Source organism: Apis florea, unplaced genomic scaffold (assembly GCF_048593485.1).
Source record: "Apis florea isolate Af1SG1 unplaced genomic scaffold, ASM4859348v1 contig_2411_pilon, whole genome shotgun sequence".
NCBI lineage: Eukaryota > Metazoa > Arthropoda > Insecta > Hymenoptera > Apidae > Apis > Apis florea.
The window spans coordinates 2,134,925-2,152,902 of record NW_028256580.1 but is presented as its reverse complement, the minus strand read 5'-3'; the positions used below and the strand labels follow the sequence as shown (position 1 = coordinate 2,152,902).

General features: G+C 35.2%; 4 long non-coding RNA genes across 8 annotated transcripts; 2 read left to right on the top strand and 2 right to left on the bottom strand.

Annotated features, from left to right (window-relative positions):
- The first annotated feature begins 312 nt into the window (after positions 1 to 312).
- Positions 313 to 4,203, top strand: LOC147658037 (uncharacterized). Of its 3 annotated transcripts, none has more exons than XR_015291312.1 (4): positions 394 to 1,270; positions 1,328 to 1,570; positions 1,660 to 2,562; positions 3,882 to 4,203. It is a non-coding gene; the product is annotated as an uncharacterized LOC147658037 (long non-coding RNA). The 3 variants fall into 3 exon arrangements; XR_015291313.1 differs by having other exon boundaries at positions 403 to 444; XR_015291311.1 differs by lacking the exons at positions 1,328 to 1,570; positions 1,660 to 2,562 and having other exon boundaries at positions 313 to 444.
- Positions 4,204 to 5,490: 1,287 nt separating this feature from the next.
- Positions 5,491 to 6,915, bottom strand: LOC147658036 (uncharacterized). Its single transcript, XR_015291322.1, has 3 exons — positions 6,555 to 6,915; positions 6,341 to 6,437; positions 5,491 to 6,076 (listed from the first exon to the last, which is right to left on the bottom strand). It is a non-coding gene; the product is annotated as an uncharacterized LOC147658036 (long non-coding RNA).
- Positions 6,916 to 9,136: 2,221 nt separating this feature from the next.
- Positions 9,137 to 10,971, top strand: LOC100865423 (uncharacterized). Of its 2 annotated transcripts, XR_015291310.1 has the most exons (3): positions 9,137 to 9,780; positions 10,013 to 10,256; positions 10,499 to 10,971. It is a non-coding gene; the product is annotated as an uncharacterized LOC100865423 (long non-coding RNA). The 2 variants fall into 2 exon arrangements; XR_004224461.2 differs by having other exon boundaries at positions 10,013 to 10,971.
- Positions 10,972 to 11,528: 557 nt separating this feature from the next.
- Positions 11,529 to 13,462, bottom strand: LOC147658035 (uncharacterized). 2 transcript variants are annotated; one of them, XR_015291318.1, is made up of 4 exons: positions 13,174 to 13,462; positions 12,961 to 13,047; positions 11,699 to 12,832; positions 11,529 to 11,615 (listed from the first exon to the last, which is right to left on the bottom strand). It is a non-coding gene; the product is annotated as an uncharacterized LOC147658035 (long non-coding RNA). The 2 variants fall into 2 exon arrangements; XR_015291317.1 differs by having other exon boundaries at positions 12,961 to 13,460.
- Between the last annotated feature and the right edge of the window lie 4,516 nt (positions 13,463 to 17,978).

Below are 17,978 nucleotides of genomic sequence, written 5' to 3'. Positions count from 1 at the left end.
TGCGATATAGAGATGCATTCTCATTAAATTATTTCGTTGACGATAGGCGCCAACAGATTGTGCAATCTCAATAAAGTGTGATTTGTTCACTATAATGCAACATCGGAATAATCACGGAGATGTGTTGCAGAGAATTGCACGTAGCCACGATGCGAAATGCATTCGAATGTCAACACGAGAGAGAATACCTTGAAAGCGTCACCAAATGCAAATCGCAGATGACAAGTGTGAATATTACACAGAATAAAAAGCAGCCCTAACAAAAGGAGTAAAAATAAAGAGAGTTTTAATGATTTGTAAGATGGAGCAAATATGTACGCAAGAAATAATTTTTGCGCTGTTGATAAAGTGCAATTCTTACCAATTATAGCGCTCATGGACATTTCTATGTTCAATATGGCGATGCGAATATTTCAAAAGTTTGAAGGCAAAAATCTTCAAGAGGTGATTGTAAAAATATGTTTCAATATATCGCGATATAATTTTGTTTCTTTCATTCGAATCATTCGCTGCAAAATTTTCGTGTGTTTTTATATGTACGTTTATTTGGCAACGCCGCATCGCTGCATATTTCACTGTCAGGCTGTTTACAATAAAATTAACTCCTACTCATAAGGAATAAACAGAATACGCATTTAGCACGAGAAATAGAAAAGAAAAAAATTCAGAAGAGTAGCATCGATGATTGCGAACGTGCTTACGCCGCATCCTTTTTACACGGCATGACTCGTTAGAAATTGGGCCGCCATTAACGTTATCTTCGTCATGAATATTCTCACGTTTATTTGACGAAACAATATTACGATTATTAACTTTTAATTTTATTTTTAGAAATATAAAATCATTATGTTTCAACACAAAAACTTGATTACTTCAGTACGTTCAAAATTCAAACGTACTAAAAAGATTTTTATTCCATTTAATTGAGGTTAGAATATATACTACGTACACGCGAAAATATAACACGATTTACATTAGGTTTGTAAATTTATACGTCATTCAAGAGAGGAAAAAAAAGATAACGTTGAAACTCTAAACGGAATACAACCGACAGCAAAAGAATCAGGCAATTATTCAACGCTTAATCATTGTGGTAACGTTTCGAAGTGGGGCTCCGTGCGAAATTCTAGTTTTCAACGGTGGAGCGTAGCGCGTGCGGCACTAATTAATGATTTAAGCAACACACGGCCGAGTTTCGCGTGTACGCACTCTCACGCATCTACGTTTACGCTCGCTGCCTTTGGAGCTGTGGCCAAGGAATGCGCGAGCGGTATAATTACGATCCTCCCGTGAGAATCATTTATACAATTAACGGCTCGCCTTTCAGGAAGCGCCCTCGAGGAGAACCAACACCCGCTTCGCTCGCGTTTCTCTTATTTCTGCAACTCTGGCTTTGTGTCTTGCGTATTTATAGACTATGCAAGTGCGTTGAATCTTCTTCAAACTGTAATGTATACGTGGACATATACATATGCTGCGAATGATATATCGTTCCTTTGAATGATTGCATACATAATGGAGAATTTGAACGTAAGACATAAGAAATACACACGTTTCTCCCAAAAAACAGGTATCGAAATATTTTGATTTCTAAACTTTCTCTTTTAATCTTTAAATTAAAATAAGATTCTTCTTTTATCGAGGAGGTTTGAGTTACAGATGTTCCACTGTATTTGCATACAAATCCGCAATCTATTCGCCTTATGAGTAGACATCTCGACAATGATCCACATTATTTGGCGAGAAGAGGGAATAGGGTGGACAGACACCGTCACGACAACGACGCGACGACAAAAGCCGATAAGAGGGGGCGGCGGCGCGCGGTGACGACAAGAAGAAAAATTCGTGGCGTGGCAGCCGGTGTCTGCAGGATTTCGCGTGGGCGGCGAGTGAGAACGGCGAGGAGCGAGGCCAGCCGACACTGGTATTGATTACGAGGAAAGACCGCACCCTTCGCCTCTGCCACCCTTTGCCACTGCCCTCAGGGGTTGGCCAGCCACCGCCGCGACACACCGCCGCATCGCGAGAGAAATCCTGCGCAGTCGTCGTCCCTGAATCTTTGCGTCTCTGTCCAGGCTCCAAAGATCAATTCCAAGCCTTTCTTAAAGAGGATTTTCAATTCTATCAGTCGATATGACTCTACTCAGAGGTTGTGTCGTTTCTTCTTGAAACTTTTTGATATTGCTTTCCTGTAAATGAAATTATAATTAAATATCGTCTGCCGGATTATCTGATATACTGATTTATTCTTAGAGGAATTAGAAGAATTTTTAATGGAGTATGAAATAATACTGGTAGAGATATTCACAGTTTTATAAAATGGAGGATGCACCATATCCGTATCTAGATTGAAGGAGAGGGAAGTAACAACCCTCTGGAACAGGGGATACTGATCCAATCAGAGCATTGCTCTACCCTCTGTGTAGATGAAAGTATCACATCTGCGCAGCATCCCTTCGGTCCAACCCCCAAAATACGGAAAATGGCGGAAAATTTCCATCTTCAAAGATTTGCAATCAATAATTTCCCTGTTTCGAAAAATAAAAATCTAATCAAATCAAGGTATTATCAAAATCTTTCTCGAATATTATTATTCCCGTTCATGTACTTTGTTCTAGAAGCCTCGAGCTGCGACTTGTCCGACCGGTAGCTTGGCCGGAGAACCAGCGAATGCCTTCATTTTCGTTGCTCCTTTTTTCCAATCGCATGAGTTATGAACGATTCTAAAAAAAATTAATATTATCGATAAGCTTCGTCTCATCAACGATTTACAGAACGATTATAGAAGAATTTCAAAGATTTCAATTTAATTTAAATTTTAATTTTTGCTTCAATTTGATAAAATTTAAATTTCCACATTGAGTAATATTTAAATTCCTTTACAGTTCCCGTGTTCTAGTAGTCTGACTTTGTTCACAACAAGGCCAGAACCCTTTCAGACGATTAGTATACCCGAGAAGTAACGCTAGAGCTGTTAAAGCGCCTTCCACGAGCAACCATCCAAGAAGACTTAACGAATCGATTCGTTAGACACGGCCTAGAGTAAACAAGCCTCCGTATAACTACGTATACATAATTCGATTGACGCTCACCGTCTTACCATTAATATTAATCATATCGTCCCCTCTTCCATCTTTCTTCCCATCTTCCTCCCCTTGCCCTCCCTCTCTGCCTTTTTTTTCCACGAAGAAGAAAAGGAAGCAAACATGTTGCCAAGCGGCCAAGCGTTAATAGAAAAATGTAAATAGGAAAACGCGGGGACAAAGGAAATGGAAATTTTAAACGCGAACACCCAGATATAACGAGACCATAATTGTTTTGTTTGTTGTTTTGAATAGCTCCTGTTTCAATGTTTATCTCATTCTCTCTAGGTTAAAAGATTCTTTTTGAAAAAAGTTCACAAAAATTGTACATAAGTACATTGATAAAAAATATTTTCGATAAATATTTATAAGGTATCATTTTGATTTTTTAATAGTGAAAATAATCATCAGTGAATAGTATTGTAAAGTTTTATTTGGCGGTCGTTGTTCATTAAAAAGTTATTAACAAAAACAGTTTAGATTAGATTAGGTTAGATCTAATTTAATCCAAATTTAATATAAACCATGAAATTATAAATTAATTAAATTTTTGTTTATGTCTATTCTATAATTCCAATCTTAAATCAAAATCAAATAAAAGTTCATTTAATGAACTTATACTAATAACTAATAAACTGATTAAAACTTAACATTATTTTAAAGAAAAATTTTTGTTAATAACTTATTAACGAATAACCAATAGATTGAGAATTTTATTATTCTTGTATTATGCAGTACACTTACTTTTGTAACTAACGTTTGTATATGTACAGACTTTCTTCTTTCTTCTCTATTCAGATCCTTGCGGTACCCGTCCTTGGTCAACCTTCGAGGAAATAGTCGAGACTTTGCGACACCTTCGAGACGCTTAAATGCTTGTTTAAACAATCAATCCACCCGTTGTTCTGACATTTCATACGTGTAAACCTGCACGTGCACTGGTAGAACGTTGGTAAAGCCTTGCCAGCTTGCACAAATAAGGTTGATCGGTATTTCTATGGTGAATGCTGCTCCTCTAAAAGGCAAACTATTGTTCTCTTTGTTCGAGATTAATGCTATAATTATCAACCTGTAATGTATAATTAATATATTAATAGATATGAAAGAAAAAATGCTAAAATTGTTTACTTCTCATTTTGAGACGATAATTTATCGTATCGTAGCTAATATATCTTATGCAACATTTTATTTATAAATTGTTATAATAATTTTTTTTTCACTTCACAGTCATTTTACATCGTTTTTGTACCTTAAGTTATCAGTAGTTATCATCAATGGATTAAAATATATCGTAACGAAGATTAACTATTTGATGATTTATTAATTTTCCAAAAATTGAAGAGGAAAATTGATTGAAAACCAAGGAAAAAGTTAATTAAATTTACGAGAGACGCAAAAAAAAAAAAAAACAAAATGGTCATTTTCAAGCAATTAAAAATGCATTTTGTTTCTTATTATCCATTTTTTGATGATTCATTCAGAGCTCAGAGAATGGATTTATCGAATAAGATTTACGCCTGAATCACGTACAAAATGCTGGAACTTTCACAATGTTAACAAAATGCTCATTAGAGGATGACACGTAGAACGATTTCCATAAATAGACTAGACAACGATGACGATTTGATCGGCCAGTCACGTCTTCGTAACTTTGTTGCAGCCGGAAGTCAACGAGAAATTCTACCCGGCGACTCGTTCCTTCGAAGTACCGTTCGATTTCTCAACTGATTTTCCTCGTGTACGTCCTCCATTGGCTCGATTAAAATTTCGAACGTTTAACATTCAGTCTATTCCTCAGAGTATGATATCTAAATTAAAAGTAAAAAAAAAAAAAAAAAAGATAATCTAGATAGATAAATCAAGCTTATTTAATTTTATATATGAAATTATTTATCTAAATTATTATTATCGACACTAACGTTAATAAAAAAATTCCATTTTACAACTTTATCACATGAAGATTTCAATAATACAATCTTTATAATAGTGAAACAAAAGAAATTGATTATTTATAGTTTTTATTTAGACAAAAGGAATTCCACGTTAACCTACTCTTCCAATTAAAATAAGGTCGATTCCCTTACTGAACAAGGTCTTTCATTGAGTCACCTTTTCGTTGGATGCCACTTAAGGAACCACTTGGTACGTGACCAGTTTTCAATCGGTCGGTAAAATCACGTAGATCTTTGGAAAACGGTATTTAGTTGGCGATAGGGTAGCCGTAGATGTGAAACGTCTAGGACATTATGTCGCAGCAGGAGAACGCGACCCTTCGGTGACGTCAGCCTCCTCGTGTACTCTGTGGACTAATATGGCCAGACCGGTCGGTCCCTCGGGGCCTGCTCGTGTAGGTAGCCTCACGAATGTGACTACAGCCTGCTACAGCTTCTTTCAGAATTTAACTCGATTTTTCATCACGAATCGTTTTCAAGGATTTCGAATCATTTTGGAAATAATAAAGAATCATGAAAATGAAAAAATTAACAAATGATTTCATACGAGAATCGAGGCTTTCAAATTTTAACTTTAAATTGTTTGATTGAGTTAGAATAGATTTCTGAAAATTTTAGTGAATTTAATAATATTTTGTGATACTTAAATTGCACAATCTTAATTCTGAATGAATTTAAATTTTATTATATTAACGATAAATTATCATAACCTTGAATTTTGAATGAATTGTTAAATTCTAGTGAATTTATTTGTAATTTTTAATTTGCTATGATTTCAAATATTATTGAGATGTGTTAGATTTTTATATTGAATTCAAATTTTCTGTAATACAATCTGTATCTGATTAAAATATGAAAGATCTAAATGCAAAGGAAAATGCAAATTAATTTCTTGCACGATAGTCACCCGACACATCGTCGCAAATCGAACGTACGCAAGTCAGTACATAAATCAACAACAATCTTCTAAAACCTGTTGCACTATTGCTTCGTGAGTATCGATTAACACAAGACCATACATCATTTATCAGACTCGTTTCTCTAGTAAAAAGTTTTATGTAAATCTATAGTCTACTAAGTAGACTACTAAGAGTAGGTACCACAATTAGTTACAATTACAAGATACTTGAATTTCTATATGCATTGGTCTATTTTAGTCATTTGAGAAATATAAGCATAATATGATTTTTTCAAATATTCTCGAAAATTGAATCATCGAGAATGAAAAGGAAATAGATCAAGAAATTCAAGAATGAATATATCAAATAGATTATTTAAGTTTGATATAATGTGGATAATGATAACCTGATTTCTTCCAATTACTTATTCGATTTGATTTCATTGATTGAGAGACGATTTTATAGAATTTCTTGAAAATGATTTGATAAAATGAAATCATTACCTGGAATTGAATAAAAATATGACTTAAGGAACAAAATCTTAAAACTAACCTAACTATTTAACTAAAGATAATTAAATTTATTCTACAATATTATTTTATGTTTAAATCATATCAAACCTAAATAAATTTCCATGTAGACAATTTTTATTATATTCTACTACTATAATCCTCGTTTTCATGATAGAAGAAATATTTACTATTTCACACAATATACCGTGAAACTTGCATGGTAAATACTAACCATAAATATACAGACTCAGATTCAATGCGCATGAGCATAATTTTTCAGCGCACATGTTTTCTCTTGTTTCTCCAATTGAAAACAAGAAAAGTCGTTCGTATGCACCAAACAATAGAATCTACCATATAAGATTCATAATAAAAATAATATCGATAAATTAAGAATTATATTAATTATTAAACAAAAATACGAAAAAGAATGAAATATTGGAATCAAGTTTCGACGATTCTCTCGTTTTTTGCCCCCACTATGGGGCGACGATTGGTAAAGCTTTCCACGTTTTATCAGGCCGTTAATACCGGGTTGCGAAGAAAGATAGAGTGTTTACGCGGTGTTTCGCGGCGAACCGTGACACCCCCATCGCAATGGATCGATAACCTCTCCGCGAATCGGTTTCAAGATCCAACGGAGTCTTCGCTCGTTCCGACGGATATATTTATAAACCTGATTCACATATATGACCGCCTCGCGACATCGAATCCTTGAATGCGGGGCCGGTTGCTATGCCAGAACGATGATTGCTCGTTCACGGAATCTGCTCGCTGACGTAGTTACAGATTGATATGATTTTAATAAGTAGTGTGGTAGGAGGATCGATTCAACCACCATTTTCATTGGACTATGCTTCGTTAGAAAATAGAGATCGTTAGTCAAAGACCAAAATATGGGATAAACTCAAAGGTTATAGATATCCTCGATCTAAGTCATAATTCGAATTTATCGTGGATCTATAATTCAATAATTCTAAGTTATAGTAAATATAAGTCACACTGACGTTAAATTGTCCAAGATTGTTCTAGATTGCCATGATTTTAAATTATTCAGGATCTACGTTGTAACTGATCCAAGTTATATTTTATAGTTAGGACTAAATTATGATCACCTTTGACTGGCCTGGTTCTAACAACAACTGTAAATTATTCTAAGTCTACATTGTAACGATCTTGAATCATCTTATTGTTAGATCCAGGTTATAATGACTCTTGACTATCCTGAATCTAGACTACAATTACGTTCAGAATTACCACTATTAAAAGAATCCAGGTAGCAATGAATGTAAATTATACTAGATCTAAATTGCGATTATCCTAAACGATCTGAGTTATAATGATCTTAGGTTTATATTTCAACAATCATAAGTTACCGATTTATTTAATTTTAACTCGACGACATGCAACAATAGCTCTGACATAACCCAACTTCAATAAATAAATCTAAGTCTAATAAAAATAATTCTAGCATCTATTTTACAATATTATTCTAAATGCCGAATTTAAATAAACTTCTATTGAATATGAGTGAACAATATTATAATATAAATATATATATCATTTCACTATCACAATCATCTTAATTTAAAGTTAAAACAAGAATTTAAAACGTGTGAATGTAATCTAATTACAAATAACTAAATTTAAATATTATTAAATCTACTACAATATTATTTTATGCATAAATTATTTCAAATCTAAACAAACTTTTATCGCATTTGAACGAACTATTATATTCTATTATATTCAACTTAGAGTCGTGACTATCGATTATCGATATATTGTGGATAATTTATTAATATATCGTTTTTGATATATCGGTAATATTATATTATTAAGACACAAATATATTATTAAAGAACTTGTTGTAGTCTATTTCAGCCATTTTTATTTTATTCTATATTATTTATTTTTTTAATAAAATATTTAATGAAATATCGTTAATAACATTTTATAACAATTTTGAATAAACAAAATTTATAATTTCAATTATTTTCATTTTCTATATTTCATTGTTGATTCATCTCAACGATATTATCGATATTTAACGATAACAATATCAATTGTCAATTTTAATTTCTTTATCACTGTCGTCCTAACCTAAATCTAAACCAAGAATCTAGAACGATCAAATGAACGATCCAACATATGAACTCGATAGAAAGACGCAATTCGATTTATTATCGATATTATCGATATTTATCGATATCGATTGTCATAACTCCACTATCGTCCTAACCTAAACTCAAACCAAGAATCTAGAATGATCGAAATGAACAATCCAATGCGGTGAACTCGATCGAAATAGACGCAAGTTTAATCCGATAATTCTCCCCACCGAAGGTATCAAAGGTTATCGAGTAACGAACGTCTATACTCCCCGATGAAACGTTGGATACGTTTGACAGGAAACCACGGTTAGTCGAAGGTCCCGAAGGAAATCACCTCTATCGTTGTTTCGGTTCGTGGCTAATCGAATGCCGAAGGAAAACGAAAAAACACGTCGCGCCGCCATTAAATGTAATTTAAAAGTAAGAAACGTATTTGCCGGATGGGCGGAAGCAAGTGTCTCAATGAATATGTAGGTTGGCCCTCGACCTCGTGTCTTCATATACACTTACACACGTGTCCTTCTTACGTATTGGTGATTGCACATGGCCGTTTCAAGTATGTATGCATAAACGTGCATACGCATGGGAGCGAGATCCATCGATAACGAGGCTCTCGATTAACCTTTTATCTCGGTTGGTCATCGTTATGCGGCGCGCTAAGTCTCTTTCCATGTGAAAAACGGTATTTAATGGGACGAAATTCTAAGTTAATTATGGGCTAAGAATGATATTTTTTGCAACGCAAAAATTTAAGAAGAAGATAAAATACTCGTCTCTATTTTTGTAACCTTTCTCGAAATTTTTCTTCATTTTTTTTAAATCTATTTCTATTTTTTTATTCTTTATATTAATATTTTTTTTTTCAAAATTTTTTTCTTCATGAAATATATTTATAGGTTAGAGAATACTTGCAAATTGACAAATTTGAGGAAAGAAACATTTTTCAAGAAAAATGTTTCAAGAAAAAACGATGAATAGATTGGTTATTTCAAAACGAAGAGCACGTTATAAAAGTGACTGTGAATTTTGAGCCGAGGACGTTTAAATGAGAATTTCAACTTTGAATAATGCATACGAGGCAAGCATGGCGTCAATATTTTCCTTCGATCGATAGTTATGGAGAATGGTCCTTCTCACGGTAATTTTGCATGGGGAACGGGCAAAAATAGCTACGTTGGACAATGCCAACTTCATCATTCTCCTCGATCTTCTGGAGACTCGTGAGTTTATTTCCTCGACGAATGGGCGTTCCCAAGGACTATTCCGATTTTAGAACCTTAGCAATGGTCGAGTAGAATTGAAATATGGAGGGGTGTGAAATTTTAACATAATGTCCCTAGATCCTAGGGGAATTTTACGAGAATCCTATAAAATCTACACGCTTAGAGCTTGATTCCCATCATATTTTCAATGATTAATTCTTCATTTAATTAACATTTATCAACGTTGCAGGAATATGACACCTGGCTTATTAGTCGAGCTGATCTGTCAAGGATCCCTAGCTGGACCGTGGAGAGGAAGCTCTCGGTTGGACGCGCGGGAAAGAAGATAGCGTAATTTTATGCGCATTCCTTCGACAAATTTACGCCCACCAAGAGAAGAGGAAGAGTCGTGTCGCTCGCGAGCGCGATTCTACGCCAGGCAAAAGCCGCGCCGGTTTATTTTCGACTTGGAAAAGTTTAAAGTTAGACAGCCGGTAGGTACGACGTGCCTACTAGCGTACAATGTTACAGTGAGCCAAGTTGTAGATCGTCAAACTTAACAATACACGGTTTATGGTGAATTGAATTTCTATGTTGAAGATATAAAAATGCAATTTTAATCATTTTTTTTTTTAATTCATCACAAGAAAATTATATCTATGAAAAAAATTGAAAATAATCGGTTCAAATTACGAAAATTATCATTCATACGAATAAAAAAGTAAAAAAATTATAGGAGATATATAAAGATTAAAGCAATTAGATTGGAGGAACGAAGATGGATTTTTGATCCACGAGGAAAATATTACGAGGCGAGAAGAGCAAACGAAGTGGAGAGGATATTGCGCAACGCTTTGAAACGGCTCCTGCGGCACGCGGCTAGCAAGAAATCTGAAACAGCGGGTCGAAGGTTGCGATAGGTTCGCACTTTGCTTCGTGATCGTAAACACGTAACGACATGCGTGTTATGCCGACTGATGAACACCGAGAAAAGCGGCGTCTATTATTAACTCTTCGTTCTATACCACGGCGATTAATCTTTTGTCGATAGACGCTTATTCATTGGATACCATAGTTTAGGATTTTTTTTATTAAAAGAATTTATTAAAGAATTATAATAATTGGTTACTATAAAATCAAATGTTAATTTTTGATCGATGTATTTGTTATTTTATTTTAATTATAAAGTAAAAAATCATATATTGAAAATTCGGAATATTGAATACTTTTTTTAAATCTAAATATAAATCTATTTCGAAATCTAGAGATCCTTAGAAACATTCTGGTATTTTATGTCTGGAATAATGCATAAACGTTCGCTCCTTCCAACTGAACTAATTGAATTAATCTAATTGACTGGCAAAGGACAGAAACGACGAGAGGCGATTGTTTTAAGTAGAAGTTGAATGTCTCATGGAGATTATTGCGGTTTGACGATGGCCGAGATTGAGGAACAATGGGAGGTGATTCATTGAGAGTCTGTGGTATCGTCTGTGTATTTTATTTAGCGGTAGTAAGGTCGGTTTGGTGTAGTGATCGTTCGAGTTGGAATTGGTTATTTGGTGAACGTGATTCTGATTGTTGTTAGTGGAGTAATTGGTTGGATCAATTGTGTGAAACTAGCCAACTAACTATTCAAATAAGAAAAGTAGTAGCGTTAAAAAAGAAACACAATTTTGATCGAATCAAAAGATATTTATCTATGCCATTGCAATTATCATTGTATGAAGTAATACCAATGACAAAGAAGGAGGGAAACATCAAAATTAACCATTGGAAACGTACCTTTATTGGTTTAACCATTTAGATAAAACAATGCATAATACATTGATCGAGTCAAAAGATATTTATCTCTGTTGAAAAATATGTAATTATCATTATCATGAATTAATACCAATGAACGAAAGAAACATCAAAATTAATCATTGGAACTTACCTTTATTATTTTAACCATTTAGATAACAAAATATCTTTATTGGTTTATTCGATTAAAAATCTATTCATAAGAGAGAAAGTTCAACTGAATTATTCAACACGATTACAGGGACAATTTGGTTATCGATCAGGAAGGCGTCGATCCATAACCAAGCTCGATTATTCGAAACAAGACCCGATCCTCGAGGGCACTTACGTACCCGGCGCCATAATTGTAGAGCGTGTCGCGGGCCGCGTTATTAATCGTTTCGCGGGAGAAAAACACCGGTAATTGCGTGTCCCTGGCTGAATGCCTGAGCAGCAGGTGCGGGAAAAGGAGGAGCGTTAAAATTCTTCGTTCTGCTTGGCGAGCAACCGCGCGAAACAACGCGTGTTTCTCTGCTTGCTTAGAATGTTGCCTGGTCGGTCCCCGCGTATATTAATAGCTTGATTTTCCTTGTTTCTTTCCTCTTCCGCCATTTTCATCCACCAATAATCGGCTGGCCTTCCATTTTTATTCCTTTCCTTCGTTTCTTTCCATTTCCATTTTGGACTCTCGCTTTCCATTCCATTTTATCTTTTCGTAGATAAAACCGTGGATTTGAAGCATGGATCGAAACGTAAAATACGATTCGTTAATTCTCTGGTTGATTCGATCGATCATTTTTTTCTTTTTTTTTAACAGACACAGCGAATTTCAAAAGAAATTGGAGAATGAAATATGATTCGTTTACCTGTGATTTAATGGCGCCCCGCTTTCTCTATCTTTTTACGATTTCCTGACTGTATTTCTAATTTGTAAATTATTCTTATTCCGCTTGTTTTTTTGTAATTTTTTTTTTGTTGCGTTGATTATGCAATCATGTAAGATGGTAGACTTTCTCATGGGGATACACGGTTCGAACTTTTGAAACCAATTTAGAACGGTGTTTCCGATGCAGTGTCCAAGTCGGAATACGTTAATGCCACACAAAGAAAGGTGTATCTTCGGATGCGACACGTGACGTCGCATGAATCGAGAGCCGGACTGTGTGCCAACTGCTGTCTCGTTGGACTTTCCACGTCGTTTGTCGTGCTACGAGATCTCCTTCTCGCGCTATGAAATTTACTTTTTTCAATAAATAATTACATTCAACTTTGATGAAATTTTCCAACTCTAAAAAAAATAAACTTCGTTATTATTCTTCATATCATTGTGGCCATGATATGAGTGAATTCATCAAAAACTTGTAATTCGAATCTCACAATCACATTAATGTCAAAAATATCAGATATAATACAAACCAAACTATGATAACCATAAACAAAATATAAAAATTTATCGAAAACTTTGCACCGATATGAAATGGTCGATCACAATGTAAATCTAACCTAAAAAAAATTTGTTTCGATCGTTAAAGATTAATGTTATCGATGTTAGAAGGAAAGAAAAATGAATATAATCGAGACGATTCTCGAATCAGACTCAATAAGCGACAACAAACGGAGAGGACAGACTTAGAAAGGAATGCAGAGCCGAGAGAGCGAGACAAGAGTTGCACGGCGAGTCAGTGACGCCTCAAACTCTCATTTGTAGCAATACTCGCGCCTATGACCGTGGAACACGGTTATAGATACATCGGGGCCACCGCGTGGAACGAGATCACTGGTTTTGCTCTCTCTCGGTCTTTATCCAATCGACTTAATCGACCGTACGTACACGTCCCTCCTCGTTGCCGCAAGGTGCGACTGCCAGCAATGGCCATTCAATTCGATCTCCTTCTCGAGAGTGAGGCCGAGCGGTGAAATAAGAACGAGAGGAAAAGAGATGTCGAGTTCCAGCAATTTATTTGTACAGGGCGCGGCGGACATCTCGATGGAACGTGCAGTTTTTTCATTCCTATTCCTGGGAAAAATATTATCTCGAGTTTGCTTAGTAATTTTTCTCGAGATATATATCAGCCGAACATGCAGGTTTCTTTGTTACCTACAAGTTTCGCCATTTTCGAATTTCTTCCGCGTCAATGTGCAAGTTTTCCTTGAGAAGATATTTATTGCGATTTACATACCTTCTCCAATACACTTTGCAAGCTAATTTATTCAACGGGGTTGAATTACAGGTTTTCTATTTCTGGTTTTTTGCGAAATAGATTTCTAGACAGTCTTATTAATAATTTTTTTTTTTTCAAGGCTTCAATAATTACAATGTTTGCTACATATACAACGATAATTACGGTAATCACGAATATAATTTTCCTTTTCAAAAATATGTTAGCAGAATTCACTTCAATTTTCACGATAGAAAATTCTGAAGAATATATAGATTTTAAAAATTCAAATTCGATTAAATTTTTAATTTTATATTATGCGGAAATAGTGCGTTCTCTATGTTAATGGAAATTGTTAAAAAATCGATGTAATATCCGTCTTCGTCTATCTCTTTCGAGATAACAACAATCATCGTCGATTTCCAATCATCTAATCTATCACAAAAAGAAGAGTACGAAAGGTTCAATTGGTCCTGCAGAGATCTCGAGACGTAGAGGTTTCTTTTAATTTGGTAGTGGCTCGATTAAGTCCCGCTAAATAGGAGTCGTTCAGCCTCGCTGCTCGAGGATTGAATCAACCGCCATTGAACCAAATAGCCCGAGGTCATCCTTCAAAGATTCCCATTAACAATCTCGAATTACACACTATTCATTTTCTTTTCGCCATTTTATCAAAATCGAACCGGTCGACTGCACGACTACTTTAAACTAACCTAACCTATAAATTGTGATTATCGACGGATTATCACTCGAAACTTTGAAATGTGAAAAATTCGTCACGTTTCAATACAGGTTAAGTTACAGTTTAAATATTAACTACGATATTGAAGAATGACTAGTCTTTCGTGAATAATGGAAAAAAATAAAGATAAATTCAAAACTCGATATTTCGAAATCCACGAATCGCATAAATTATCTTCTCATGGAAATTATCTTCGACGTACAAATTTCATTTTTATAAAAGCAAAACGGAATCTCGAGTCCAGACGGTTTCGTTCGATCGAACGGTTCATTGAAATTACGATCGAAGAAATTTCACGCGGAAAAATTCTCGAGGAGGACTCGACACGATCACGTTCAGAGTTATAAGAAGAAGAAGAAGAACAACATCAAGGAGAAGGGGAAGAAGAGGAAGGAAAAGAAAAGAAGATAGACTCATCATCGAGCAGCAATTCCTGCCGTTCTTCGCGCGAATAAAAGGGAAGGGATTCCGTTATGAAGAATCGTCAATTACAGAGCAGCTTCCTGCACCCGCCTTTCCGTCTTGTTGCAACGGTTTTTGCGCCGCTCCCCGCTCCTTCCTCTAGGCACCGGTAAATTAATGAATCAGCGACACAACCTTGCTACGAGTGATTCTCCGCCTTCTCTTCCTACGCTCGATTTCTTCTTCGGTCTCGATTACCTCCTCCGATGCAAATTGATCTTCCTCGTTTGCCTATTAGCCGCGTAGATCAGCGTTTCCCATTGATGAGGTATGCGGCGTGCCTCGTAGGCGGGTAATTTGAATATTTTGTATAGGGATGGAATAATTTTTTGAAATTTTGAATTTTTTTGATAAATTCGAAATTTTTATAAATCGGTTAGCGTATCATGTAACGTGTCTCACAACAGGATAATTTGAATAATTCGAATGTAATTAATAAGATATACGAAATTTTTTGAAATTTTTGAAATTTCCAGGCATTTTTTCGAACTCGAAATTTTGATAATGAATCTTGATATTATACCGTGTAGGGTAATTTGAATATTTTGAAAATGGAATGCACGAAGTTTTTTTGAGAAATTTTTTGCCATTCTTCGAATTTTGATAAAGCAGAGAAAAAGAATCTCAACGTGGAATGTCTTATTAAGAAGATAATTTGAAGACAGTTTGGAAATAATTAATAAGATAGAATGTACGAAATCTTTTGAAATTTTCAATTCTCGAGACATTTTTGGAATTCGAAATTTTGAATAATTTTGAAAAAAAAATATTTATGTTCTTATCTAATAATAATAGGTAATCTCAATAGGTATCTCAATCTCAAGAAAACGAGAATCTTTTTCTTCTCGATAAAAACTCGTCCCTCGAAAGAAAATTCTTTTCTCCCAACTTCGATATATTTTTCTACCTTTCCACTTCTTTTCCTCCTTTTTCTCCCCTGAAAAAAAACGTAAAAAAAATAAAATCGTAGAAGTTTTCAGAATAGTATCGTGGCTGTCGTTATTATCGTATTTATTATTGTTCTTGGGTTTTAGCCAGTTTATCGCACGAGGGCACAGATACGAGAGCAATGCCAACCCCACTGCGCTCTCCGGATAAGTTTTACCGATAAGGAAAAAGCATTCTTGTTCCCGATAGACTACTGGAACACCTACCTTATTATATCCATTATTTTCTTCAAAAAAAAAAAAAAAAAAACTGCTTCGACTTCTTTTCTCTCGATTTAATCTCCCTCGTGGCGTTACATACAAAAAAAAAAAGTATATTTTCAAAAAAATTATTCTCCAACGCAATTGAGGAAGCCAAAAAGCCGTGTACGAATTATATTATAAGTTTTCGAATTTTCTCGAGCCGTACGAGCTACGTATAAATAAAATATAAAACAACGTAATGGACGAAAACCAATTCTTTCCACTGATAAAAATCCACGACAACTCTCCTCATTCCGGCTAAATCGCAAATTACCACGCGAAAGAACGTGAGGAAATTCGCAACGTTATCAGCTCTCTCTCCCATAAACGTGGATTCACCACCGTGCACACAAGGTGATTCATAAATACAAATCCATTGAATGTACGAATCTGTTAAAATAAATAGAAAGAACGTTACAACAACATATATATATATATGTATATATATGTGTGCTAGATCAGATTTATACAAGTTGCATTTACCACGTCGAACAATTTGAAATCCTTCTCTTTCACTCGCGTCGAATACCACAATTTTCAATCGTGTCGATGCAATGAATATCCAACGTGAACGTGATCAAGTAACATTGGCTGGAAAAATGTAAGTCTGATCCATAAGAGGTAAAGGACCAATGGAACGAGATGGAGAGAAATGATTGGTTGGAAAAATTTGCCTCAAAGGATCTAATGGAATCTAATCGATAACGACATTTTACTCCGTCGGTAACTCGAGAAAATTACGATATATTAGACACACGGCCGTGGAGATTACCATGCTTAAGTATGGGCATGCGTTCATTCAAGCCACCCTATACATTATACGTATACCGTTGGAAGAAACACGCCCCGAAGGGATCATCGTCTTCAGCGTCTCGCTAATGTTACAACCATCCACTTCTCTTTGCCTTCCGACGACGCAACCGTGCCTTTCCTTTTCTTTTTTCTCTCTCTCTCTCTCTCTTTTTCCCCTTTCCTTTTCCACTTCTTCCTCTTATTTCTTCTTATTTCTCTCTTCTTCCCTCTCTTTTTTCCTTTCTTTCTTTCTTTCTTTTTTTTTCCTTCTCTTTTTTCCCATTTATTTCCACCGGCGATCGGCGCGTTTACATTGATAAAGCGACCGGCCAGGGACGTTTACCCTGGAGGGGTCAGTGTCACGTCGTAGGCCCGCAGAGTTCGTTGACTGAATAAGCCGAGGCAACCTCGAGGACCGGTTGGTCCACCCTTCGTCCCACCCTGCCCACTGACAGTGCCGGAGCTTTATCCCTTGTAGCCCTAAGTGCGCGAGATCACCTCGACTACTTAATCCTCGATCGACTCTTGGCTCTTCTCTTTTTCGCCTGACCATCCTCCATCCTCCTCTTCTTTTTCTGGGCCTGGTCCCTCTTCCATTCCTCCGTGCGAGAAAACTTTTTTTCCTCTTTTTTTCGAGTGTAGATATTCTTTATCGAGAAGTTTTAGGACATCTATTATATATATATATTAAGTGGATACGATGATCTCTCAATTGAGTCGATCAAATTGATCTTTCTTTTTCGATGGAATCTTAAGACATTATTAAATCGAGATGATCTCGATTGTTTAATCGAGTCCACCTTTCTTTCTTTCCTTTCTGGAATTTTTTCTTCGTCTTCTTCTTCTCTCGAAAGTCTTGAAACATCTATTAAATTTATTCAGAAATTTTAATCCTTATATCTTAAACGAATATTTTTAAAAGAGTAATAAGGATAATTCGGATGAATTGTTGTAATAATTTTTTATTTTAATGTCTATTTAGCTTCTTCGGAAGCTTGGAAAATGCTAGACTATTACCTATTGAAAATCACGTTGAATACAAATGACCACCGTTTATGGTTCGAGGTAATCGTGAAAATGTTTACAGAG